The sequence below is a fragment of the Ursus arctos genome, unplaced genomic scaffold, assembly GCF_023065955.2.
Source record: "Ursus arctos isolate Adak ecotype North America unplaced genomic scaffold, UrsArc2.0 scaffold_7, whole genome shotgun sequence".
Classification (NCBI taxonomy): domain Eukaryota; kingdom Metazoa; phylum Chordata; class Mammalia; order Carnivora; family Ursidae; genus Ursus; species Ursus arctos.
In genome coordinates this window covers 34,771,392-34,783,962 of record NW_026623089.1, presented here as the reverse complement: position 1 = coordinate 34,783,962, position 12,571 = coordinate 34,771,392, and the positions used below count along the sequence as shown (strand labels likewise).

Genomic DNA, 12,571 nt, shown 5'->3' with positions numbered 1-12,571 from the left:
GACCAGTTAGGGCACCTCAGGTGTGAATTAACATTTCCCAGGGCAGTGGTTCTCAAGGCTGGGTACATCTTAGAATTGGCTATGAAGCTTTTAAAAGATGCTAATACTCCAGCCTTACCCTAGGTAAATGAAATCTGAATCCTTGCTCTAAGTTCCAGGTATTGGCATTTTAAAAAATTCTCCAGCTGATATCTGGTGCTCCATTCCCTTAAAGTAAACGCCCGCATAGGCACTATTTCTTGTTTTCTGTCTCCTCTTATTCAGAAGGCTATATTCTCCAATTCTAATTTCCACCCAACATTGAGAATACCAGCACAGGATATAGGTTTAAGTATGTATGTAAATAAATGTACATGTATTCTTGAAATACAGGAGGCAGTCAAGCTATCCTTATCCCAGTTTCTGAATTTTGGCTGTTAAAGATTTTGCCTCTACTAATATTAGGGAATACACACAAACACGCACACACATGCGTGCGTGCACTTTTTTATTTCAATATTTAATTGGCCCTATTATGTGTCAGGCATTTTTATAGTGCTGAGATATACCAAAGCTCACAGCAGACAAATTCTCCTGCTCTCATGGAGTTTTTACAGTTTCACCGAAGTATTTAAAGGAAACTGCAGACGGTAGAACAGCTGCTTCTGCCACAAAGCCAAGGAGGGTCGGGGAAGTGTGTAAGTACAAAGGGCATGGGATAAGGAAACAGGGAGCCTGGCTTTTAATCCTGGCCCTGCCCTGTGTCTCGTTGGAGGACTTGTGAGCAAGTCCTCTGACCTTTTAGGATCTCAAATCCTCCAGTTACCAAAGGAAAGTTTTGAACGAAATGATCTCTGAGGCCCTAAAATTGTATTGAGGCCTTCAAACCACTGAATCAAAAGGCAGAAATAAACATTCCTGATGGCAGCCTTGTGTGCAGGTGGCAGAGCTGATTCTCCACAGCCCTTGCAGGAGCAAATGGTCCCTAAAGCCTCCGATGGCCCAGTCGTTTTCAAGACACACCCCAATTTGATAAACATGAAAATCTCACACCTTCTGTTACCATGAATAGAAATGTCAGGATGAACTTGGGCCAAAACCAAATCAAAGCAATAGTCATTTTAAATATGCTTTTCCAAACTCCCCCAGACCCTAGAGATCCTGATAAAGCTTCTACCTTCCTCCTTCCCATCTGAGAATCTCTGCCCAAATTCTTGCCTTTGCTGGAATCCATGTAGAAAAAGGACTGATAAATGGACAGGAAGGGCTATCAGAGACTTTATATTAAAAGTCTTATTTCTCTAAGCAGTGGGTTCTTTTTGAGGCCTCTGCATTAACTTCCATAGTCTTAGTAAGGCAGAGCCTTTAACAATCAATATTCTGAGCCGGTGATAAGGATGAGGTGACTGTCTCTTACTAGGGAAGGGAAGAGTGGGGGTGCGGGAGAATCAGCTAATGTGAATGTATAACGATTCCCCTCACTGCCCCTAAAGTTTCTGAAAAGCTAAACTTACTTCATAAGATGAAATTTCACTGAATGGACAGCGGGATGGTGGAGAGTTTGCATTGAAGCAGTTTTGGAAAAAAAAAAAAATCCGATTGTCATAGTAACACTCTGAAAAGATTTTGATGCAACTTTGGAATTACTTCACATCCAATTACATAGGACATCCACTTGGGGTGAGAGATAAGTGCCTCTATGACCGCAAACATAGAAGGCAAATCCATTTAACCTTTTTAACCAATTTATTAAAGCAGGGAAGAATTATTTTTTAAATGCAATTTCTGACTGCAGGTAAAGAGTATTGGGAAAAAATGTCTTGGTGTGGTTTGGAGTTTCCTAATAAAAAAGAAAGTGCTGCAAGACATCTTAGGTATGGGTTCTTTGGGAAGCAGAGAAATTTAGTAAAATCAGTAAAAGCACTGAGCCGTCACTGAGTCCATTGTCTGGCCATTAAGAAGGGCCAGGCTGAGGCAGGCAGGACCCTTCTTACTTTAAAGACTAAAACCTCCCTTTGTAAACATCCCGATACCAAAATCTCACTGCAGCACCATTTCTTATGGCTCACCTAAATCTTGGTAGGTTAGTCTGTTTGCCTCATTCTAGCTTCAGAAAAGACCATCACCAACAAAAACATGCACTGAGCACATTTTACGATAAGTCTTACTAGAGCAAGGGGGACAGAGCAAAAAGATGACGTCCCTGCCACTGAAATCTTCTGAAACTACCCCTCTTCCACTGGTTCAAAACCCTTCTTTTAACTAGGTATTTTCAAGCTCTTTTGAATACTGAATTTTGGAATGTAGAAAAGCCTTCAATATTGTCTAGCCCAGGCTCCTAATTAAACACCTTGGAGCAAGTGACACCTGTAGAGGTCAAGTGGCTCGTCCCAAATTGCATAGAGGGCCAGGGCACAGACCCAGGTCTCCCTACTTCTAGTCACATGCTCCATCCCCAGATTAAAAGTATTTTTCTTCACAAAGTTTTGCTAGCTGATATCTGGTGCTCCATTCCCTTCAAAGTAAATGCCCACATAGGCACTATTTCATGTTTTCTGTCTCCTCTTATACAGACGGTCATAGCTCTGTCACTTTAAAAAATATATATAGGCTCTCATTCCTGGGAGAAAGTGCTGATTCCAGGTTTGGGACAAGGAAGGTGCAAGATGAGCTTAGAATATTCTGGGCCAGAAAGCAAGCAGGTGCTTGTGACTAATGTAGGATTTGCCAAAGGAGCAGCTGTAAGGGGCTCCTGCTATCCGAATTTGGGATATGTTGAGTGTCAAATCAGATAATGATGGGAACTTATGAGTGAAACAATCTATTGGGTCCATAGTGTTATTCAATAAATAAATAATATAAATATGGGGTGCCCGAGTGGCTCAGGTGGTTGAGCCTCTGACTCTTGTTTTCTGCTCAGGTCATGCATGATGCCTTGAGTGGTGGGATTGGCTCCATGCTCAGCAGGGAGTCTGCTGGAAGATTCTCTCCCTCTGCCCCTCCCCTCGCACTCACTCTTATGTGTGTGCACTCTCTTTCTCTCTCTCTAAAACAAATAAGTCTTTTAAAAAAACTTGTAAAGTTTATAAGAAAATAAATATTAATATATAAACAAGTAAATAGAGAAGGGAAGGGAAAGGGCAGCTCTTCTTTATAGAAGAATGCCAGCTAATTAATGTAGAGAGAAGGGTAAAATTAGAAAGCTCATCCCAGTAAAATAATTGACTCAAGCAAAAATCATCAATGAATGCTAAAACTATTTTATGAAAGGTCTCTGGGCATCAGGATATTCTCATAGTACCAAAGGATCACACAGAGATTATCTATTAAATAATATGGAGCAAAAAGTGCCTTTAAAATGGAGAGAACCGCAGGCATCATTTTCATGAGTGACCAAACTTATTATCACAAAATCGCTGGGGCTCAGGTCTCAGTAATTTTTAAAACTTTCCGGCTGATTCTATTTTCCATCTAGAGTCGAGAATACCATCCTAGGATTGAGATTTACGTGAGTATGTATGTAAATATACATATATATGTATTTTTGAAGTTGTAGTGAACAATTAAGCCATCCTTGTCAGAGTCTCAGACTGTAAGATTTTGGGAAAAATACCTCTTATATTCAAATTATTCATTCAATGTTTATTTAGCCTGTTCCTGCAGGACAACCTGAAATTACGTATTTCCTAAAGTGTTGCCGTAAGAAGTGCACACCATCACTTATGCAATATTTTTACCAAAAATGATTAACCTGAATCCAATTATGAGGCAACATTCAGACAAATCCAGAATGTCAGACCTTCAACAAAACAACCAGTTGGGCTCTTCAAACAGGTCAATGACTTGAAAAGCCAAACAAAAAAAGAATCGGCTTTCCTAGATTAAAAGAAACTTAAAGAGACATAACAATCAAATAAAATGCATGAACTTTGGTTGGATCCTGTAATCTAAAAAACAAAAACCATAAAATACATTTTGGGAACAATTAAATTTGAATAGAGCTTGTATTTTCAACACTATTAATTATAGTTTTCTCATGTGTCGTAATGGTTTTGAGGTAATGGAGGAGGATGTCCCTGAATTATTCAGGGGTGACATGTCACGGTACCCGCTTTCAAATGGTTCAACAAAAAAACTCCGTGTGTGTGTATATGTATCTAGAGAGAAAAGGCTGAGAAAGAATAAAAGAGCACAACTGTAAAATATTAATAATTGACTCTAGGTGAATAGTATAGGGGTTCTCACTGCTGTTCTTTCCATTTTTCTGTACCTTTTCAAATTTTAAAATAAATACAACTTCTTAGTAAAATAGGAACCCCAAAACATAAGCTCCACGAAGCAAGGGAGGTTTGTTTCCCTGTTTGTCTCACTGATCAACGCCAGGCACTTAGAGCCGGCCCCGCACATAGTAGGCGCTTAGGAAACCTGTGTCTAATGCAAAGTGAACTCGAAGAAGGCGGTGGACTTGGGGTCGGAGGGAGGGGACGGAAGCGGGGAGCCAGCTGCCTGCGGGCACCGTGCCCTGCTCTGTGCGGTTTGCAGCAGTCGGGCACAGGAATGCCTGCACCGGGCCCCCGCGGGTGGAGCCCTCTGCCTGCGTCCGCTTCTGAGCTGCCAGCTGGGCAGCAGGTTGGGGCAGGAGTCACTCAGCCAGAACGGCTTACCCGTGACCCGCTTTCCCGCCACCCGGCACCATCGAGCTGGAAATGGCAAGGAGATGTTTCTGGTGAGAGGATAAAAATGTGGCGTCCGTCAGCACACACCTGCTCAGGCACACCCCACGGATCCGAGGGGAAACGTGAACATTTGTGGAACGCCCGGGGTCGTGAGGTCCGAGAGCCTCCCCCCACGCAAACGGTGAAATTGAAAGTCTTACGGGAAGGTGGCAGCTGACTTCTTTCTCCGTTTCATCTCCTTTCCGGCCACCTAAATCGTGTATTGCTTTCACATTCGACCGGCTGATGACTTCTTACTTCATTTCCCAATTCTGGGGTTGAATGTGTACTAATGGCTAAAATATGAATAAAGCAAAAATGGCCCGGGAGGTGAATGGAGCAGGAGAGTCCCTGGGGGTGGTGAGGGACTCAGGTGTGAGACAGATGTAGTGAGTAGACGTAGTGAGTGGCTCAGCCCAAGGGCGGCACCTAAAGGTTTCTTTCTTTCCTTCGTTCATCCCTCCTTCCCCTTCCTTCCTTCCCCTTTTCTCTCTCCCCTAGCCACCTCCAAAACCACAGGGGCTGAAACTAAAGGCAGGTGAAGGTCTGCTGACCCCAGCCTCCATCCTCCCTGCCACTGGTAAGTGGAGCCATGCCCCTCCTCTAAGTGATGATTTCAGAAAGAGTTTGAGACCCTTTTAACTAGAAACACCCCCCCTCCCCCAGGCATGTCATCTCTTCACTGTGTGGACCTGCAAGGGAGGTGATGGTACCTCTCCCACTTAGAAGGAGCCTGGCAGGGTTTTCTGAACTGAATTCTCATAAGAAAGGGAAGAGCCTGTTTGGAAAAACATAGTCTTCTGCTGCCAACACAAGCAGACCTTTTAGGGAGGAGGGAAATTGTAACCCCTCCAAGATCTTTGCTCTCCTTCGGAGCCCAGGCTCTCAGGTTTCACAAAGGAATTTATAGAGCAGACTGACGCCTCTGGGGTTGGAATCAGCTCAGGACTAAGTGGCGAGCCATGAAGAGCTAGCACCCTTCTCTACTTCGTGCGGGCTGGGGATTGTTTACCAGGGGATGAAAACGTCCTCTCACTGAAAAGGAATGTTTGGCAAGGAAATGACCCCTGGAGGCACAACCCAGTTGCTCCCTGGGGACTCAGTTTGGGTTAGTAACAGATCAGAACCACCAACCTGGACAAAACCCTACTGGGTGGGGCAGGGGAGGGGGCTGAGGGTTACAGGAGCTTCGTGATGCTTAAAGCAACACCTGCCTTCAAAGGACAGCTGTCCTCTTTTCTCGGTAAGTTTATGTACCCCAAATGAAGGAAAAGGGGAAAAAATGAAAGGTTAGAAATCACACAGGGAGACATAAAAGCAATGTTTGACCTGTTGGTGTACGTGTTCCCTACTTAGCTCAGAGCTTGACCTAGGTCTTCTCAAACCCGTGTTTGGGGCACTACATGGTGTGGGGTGAGTAGTTCCGGTGGCTGACATCTACACTTGAATGAAGCAGAGAGAGATGATGTCCTTCCTTATTTGGTGGCTCTAGAAGCCACCTTCCCTCTTCATCTCTCTTCCCACCGGGGCCCGGCCCTGGTCAGCAGAAGCCCCAGCCATTCAGCGGCCCCCACCCTGGCGCTGCCTTATCTCAATCTTCACTGTGGAATTCTGAGGCCCACCCCAATGCTCCGGATGTGCTTCAACCCATGGCCTGCCACTTGGCTCTTCTTGTGCTGACAAGCAGATAACATAGCTCACGTGCCTTCCCCGTTTCCTGCATACCAACCAGACCCCAGCTCTGAAAAGGAAACGCACCACAAACCGAGAGAGACGGAGTTTTATTTTTATAGAGCCATTGTGAAGACATTGCAGTAAGCCTAGAATTATGGAAAGTGCTTCCCCATGTAGCTCCAGTGTATGTCCTCAATCACCATAAGGTTTTTACAGATGGGGGAATTAGTGGCTGCAGAGGTTAATTAAATATCCACAGTCACATAGCAAGCACGTGTGTGTGTGTGTGTGTGTGTGTGTGTGTGTGTTGAGGGGTGGGGAGCATGCAAATTCAAAGCCCAGGCTGACTCCAAGTCCAGAGCACCTTTATTGTAGTTAAATCGTATCAGAACTAAGCGCGTCCCTGATGACAGTCACTGTCGAGAAGATTTGCCAAGTTCGGGTATCATTAACTTCGAGACAAGTATTCCTTCTTCAAGGCATGGTATTAAAGGTTCCTTTCCATTATTCACCAACATCACTGTGGTTACAACCACAACTCAAATGCCGTTGACAAAGTCTCTATATCTGAGAAACAACAAGAAAGCAGAGAAAATATTTGCTAAACACATCAGCAAATGAATGGATATAAATCTGAAACAAAGTGGCAGGATGTACATCCAAATCGATAAATATGAATGAGCTAAACGCCTCTTTTAAAAGACAAATACTCTTAAATGGGGTGAAACAATACAAAGCAAGCTGTCAGCTATTTATAAGAGACACACTTATGCCAGAACGAAATTGAGAGGATGAAAATAAAGGGATGGACAAAGGGATCCCATGTAAAGGCTCAATATTCATACCAGACACAATAAATTTGCAGCAAAAAGCACCAAATGGGAGAAAGAGAGATGAACAACATCCAAGAGGAAGTTCTACTGATAATGAATGTTATGCAGTCAACAACATAGCATTGGAAATATCAAAAGACCAAATCTGTGTACTCAGGAATGCTAAAAACAGGTACACAATAAAAAGTACTGTTTGGACCCGATACAAACTTGCTGTCTCTTCCAATGGCTAATTTGTCTGCAGTGTATTTAAGGCAGGAAGCTTAAGCTCAGACTTCCAGATTGGAAAGATTCAAAGTATTTCAGGGAGAGCTTATTTATGCTGTATGAGTATTTTACGTCAGGGAAGCATTATGACAAATAGACCGTGAAAATCACACCACATCGCAAGGAAAAACAAAAAGCCACAGAAGATTCTTGGAGTGTCTCTTCAGGAAATCCTCAAGCACTCAAGGCTCTTGCCAGTTAGGGTAATGTGTTCATAAATTTCCCCTAACAAACTCATTCCAGCATCAGAAAATGACAAATCAATCAAACTTTAGAGGATTGATAGCTAAACTCTTCCAGGGCTGTGGGCATGAATCCAGGAAAGGAATTTATGCCAGAATATTGAACCCCTTCCTGCCAAAAATGGAAAGAAAGGTGGAAAGAAAACCAGTTACTTCACTTCAATTCATATCTACCCCATCTTGGGCAAGAGAGTGAGGATTCGCTTATAGCTTCTCACAGGTGAGATGAAATTCCTAGCAGAAGTGTGGAAGTAAAGCGGTCAATTCTTAAACAAATCTCACCTTCTCCAGCAGGGTGTGGGGGGCCAAGAAGCTAATGAGGTTGTCCATGGAAAACCTTGGGCATCTAGGATTCTAAATGATATCTCGTGAAGGGATGAAATTGAGTTGGTATCGAAGGAAAACCTAAGAACTAGTACGTGCTCGCCTAGAGTTTATTTATTCTGTTAAGTGTAAATCAGACAAGGAATTGGTTAGACATGCTGATGGTTTTCCAAGAGAAGAGGACTTTTTCTTCCGGATTCTGTGTCGGGTACCTAGATGAGATTCTGACACCCGAAGGGGATTTGATGTAGTTGAGGTCACCAGTACCTTACGTTCTCCCTCCAAACTCTGTGGGAACATGGACTGAAGACCCCACAGGTCATTGACCAGCAGGGTAGGCTGGTGTGTGGAAGGGTTAGTCATACACACACACACACACACACACACACACACACACACGTACATACACATATACATGTATGAAACACATGAATATATCTATATATAACTGGAGAGAGAGAGATTAACTTGGGTCTATTTCTGCCTCTTCTTCATTCCTGTATTTTCTTTTCTCTTTCTCCTCCCCAGTCTAACACTCTGCTGCATTCCCCGTGTGTCTGCCCGTAGGTGGGTCTTGTCTCTGCGTGTCTCTCCGTGGGGCTCAGTGTATTTCTCTCAGTCGTTGGCTGCCTGCCCCTCTCTCTTCCTCTCTCTGTCCCCCTCCCTTCCTTACTCCTGCCTTGTGCTCTGCCTGTGGCTGCTGCCCCTGCTGCTATGATGCATTTTCTATTGATGGAGTGAGCATTAAGGATGCCCAAATATGGTAAGGGTTTCAGCCAGGGTTGAGATCATGGTAGCCAGGCAATGCTCACACCCTGCACAGTGCTCAGGAAAAGCAGGACTGTTACAAACCCTGGCCCACCTTATATCCAGCCTCCAGAGATCAGAGGAAACAGAGTGATGTAGCCAGACCCTGGTTTATAAAAGGCGGCAGAGGCTCTCTGTTGGCAGCTGCCACTTGTTACAATCCAGTCAACTTTCCATCCCAAAGCAATTTACATTCGTGTCTCTGTTACAATCGCTTTGCTGTGCCCTTACTGGAGGGGAAACCATCTTCCCTAGAATCATTTAGATAATGAGAGTAAATCCACTGGATAAGGAATGCTCAGATACAACAATGCAACTATTGAAAGATTTTTTTTTTAATTCGCCCTCCTTTTAAAAGAATGTTCAAAGAAATTGCCACATTAGAGTTCTGAAATGTCAAGAATTCCTCTCATTTCTTGCTGTGGTTAATGCCAAGAACATTCTAGAACACTGTAATTGCTCATTCCTTAGAATGAAGGATAGAGGATGATTTTGTTTGCGGGAGATCGACCCACCTGAGAAGTATTTTCCCCAGGTGCTCCTTGAACTAAAGGCTGGCTGAAAACCTTTCAAACCAATCAATGGGAAAATATCTCTTTTATTAAAGAGCTTTGTTTAATCAAGCATTCCTCCATGGCATTTTAGGGATTTTATTTTTACTGAATCCTTCTAGAACCTGTAGGAAATCTTCAAAATGGACGGCACCAATTTCAGCTGCAGAAAACAGCCGCAGTGAAGGTCAGGGAGACAGGCAATTGTAAAGAATGTAAAGGGTATAGCTCCGTTTTTCTATATTCCCTTTTGTGATTTTTTTTTTTTTAGGGGAGTCCAAATCAGAAAGGCTGGGAAGCCTATCCCTTAAATTCATGGTTCATGAAATTGATTAGAAAAGTCTTGTGGAAGGGCTATGTAGGGTGTGAAATTTTCCACCTAGGACAAATTCCAAACTGTAATGGGACTCTCTCTCAACTTAACCTACTTATTAGTATTTACTGAGCACTCACCATATGCCACCCCCTAGGATAAATGTTTAATTAGTTTATATAAATCTCATAGTCATTTTTTAATACAGGTATGATTCTTTTTCCCTTTTTCACTGATGGACCAACGGAGCCTGATGGGTTAAAACAATTTGTTTACACAGCTAAGAAGGAAGAGATCTGAGATTCAAACCCACAACTGCTGACCTTACAGTCTATGTTTTCAAATACCTGTCTCATGGCCAGACTCACCACCTAGGAGTCCAGATACAGAGAGAAAATTGGCTCTGAGCACCAGTGGTAACAAGTGTCCCAGATGGGGAGCCTGCTAACCCTCCCCTGGGCCTAGTCAGCAAATCCCAGAATGTTATGGAGATCATCGTAGGAAGAACTTCTCAGGTTCATCAAGCCCTACGCCATTTGCAAAGCCTGGAATCTATTATCTCAGATGATCTTTTCTAGAACTCTTTTACTTAGGGGTTGCTGTTCCCATTTTAACAGAAAAAGAGACTAAGACCCAATGAGGTTAAGCACCTGCTCAAGGCCCCATATCTGGTAACTTCAGAGCCAAGACTTGGGTCAAGTCCACCTGACTCTTTGTCCAGTGACCTTTGATCTGCTTCTCCTGGGCCAACTCCAATCCATTGATCATGACTACTCTGATGTGTTTTGAAAAATAGTCTTAGGATGGATCAAGACTTAGTGAGAGAAAGGGTCATGATTGATTAGCCATGTCTGCATGGACACCAGAATGAGGAATGGCAGCACACTTGCCACAACAATGTCATCTCTGATATATTTTGTGCAATCTCAAATTTTTAAGAAGAAGGAATGAAGCCTGTTCTCAGAAATTCTGAGAATACTCAGAATTTGAATTAAGTCAATTCCAACTGAGCTGAAACAGAATTGAATGAATTGAAGTGAAAAACTAATGTTTAATATAAATAAAAGGGAAGTAATTTGTAATTAAAGTTATATCTGCTTTAGTAGTTATTTTCTGGGGCACAATGACACTAGAAGACATAACGAAGTAGTCGATCGCTTGGCCTGCATATAATGAATAAGTTCGGACTTTAAAAAGAAGCCACTTTAAAGTTTAATATTGTTAACACCTTGTCTTTGTATTTAACATATTGAAATAAGGCCTAAATAAGTAAATTTCTTTTTACCTATAGATTTATTATCAGTGGAATGGATAAAATGTGGATCGATAGATTGGCTGCTTAAGCAGTACAGTTGGCCTTGCCACCACTGGTGTGATTGTCCAAAATTATCAACAGTTCTTGATAAAGTTCCAAAAAAAAAAAAATAAGCACCATATACTCTTCCCTTGATTCACATGGTAGTTATGTTTCTGGAAAATTCAAGGTCTATTAAAGCTATATAAAAATACCTTGTATTTTTTATGTACAATGGAATTAGGTTCTAGGCTCAGATAATTATAAAATGTCTTGCAGGGCACCGGAAAGACATGCTGGATATGAGATCATTCTTGGTGTGGAATCGTCCCATGCATTCCTGGCAGTCTGGAATCCCTGGCCTTGTCCAGTAAGTGTCAGTGCAGTCTCCCATTCACTGTGTCAACCAATAATAGCTTCATGTATTTCTAAAGTGCCCCTAGGAGATGTTGCAGACATTGTCCTCTATAGAGAAGACCAAAAAAGGAATGCAAGTCTAAGAGAGTGTCATCAGGCATGGCTACGATTCCATTTGCCTGGACGAGATTGAGGGAGCAGCTTCCCACCCAAGCCAAGTAAGGGGGGGGGCATCATCAAGAGAATTGGGTATAGAGATTGGGGCTTCCACCATGAAAAGGAGACTGGCATCTCCTTCCCCTGGTTGAATATGCACAGCAGATTAGCTCTTCCTCATCTATGTCAAGGAGAGTTGGAGAGATGTGGAGAGCAGAGGGAGACTGTCCACCACTTGGAGTAGCTGCATGCTCTCAAGCCACTGGGCCTGGCAAAGAGCTCACGTTTCCCATGGGGAAGCTGGACACAGTGAATTTCAGGTAGTTGGGCTTGAGCCATCTTGCTGTTATCCCACCGATGGAGATTGTCTATTGCACAGATACCCACCAACGAGTGGATATTGCATAAGCCACGCTGGGTGGGAACTGAAGTGGAAGGAGAGCCCAGGAGTAGAAGTGGGGCTGGAGCCACATCTTCCAGTCCGGGATTTATAGAGTAGGAGGAGAGAGGGGCCTTCAGGAGCCTCAAAGAACCTCTGCATGAACATCTGTCACGCTGGAGGTGTGGTCATTGACTGGCATGAGCTAGATAATTAGCAAAACAGCACAGGAAGACCTCTACTAGTTAAGTTAAAAACAAGTTTGGCGTTTCTCCTTCCCTCTTCTCCACTTGTGATGGTTAATTTTATATGTCAATTGTAACAGACAGGGTGCCCAGATATTTGGTGAAACGTTATTCTGGGTATATCTGTGAGGGTGTTTCTGGATGAGGTTAACATTTGAGTCAGTGGACTTGAGTAGAGAAGACTGCCCTCCGGAGTGTGGGTGGGCCTCATTCAGTTCGTTTGTTGATGGTCTGAATAGAATAAAAGGCTGAATAAGAGAGAAATTGAACTCTGCCTGATTGTCTCTGAGAAGGAGCATTGGTCTCTTGCTTTCAGACTCAGACTCAGACTGAAACTAACATCATTGGCTCTCCTGGTTGTCAGGCCTTTGGACTTGGACTGGAACTGAGAACATCAGCTCTCTTGGGTTTCCAGCTTCCAACTGCAGATCTTGG

The 12,571-nt window shown here is 43.3% G+C and overlaps 1 long non-coding RNA gene across 1 annotated transcript; it reads left to right on the top strand.

Moving 5' to 3' along the window:
* The first annotated feature begins 4,560 nt into the window (after positions 1-4,560).
* On the top strand, positions 4,561-11,966 carry LOC130543016 (uncharacterized). Its single transcript, XR_008958016.1, has 3 exons — positions 4,561-4,705; positions 5,196-5,274; positions 11,279-11,966. It is a non-coding gene; the product is annotated as an uncharacterized LOC130543016 (long non-coding RNA).
* Positions 11,967-12,571: the final 605 nt, after the last annotated feature.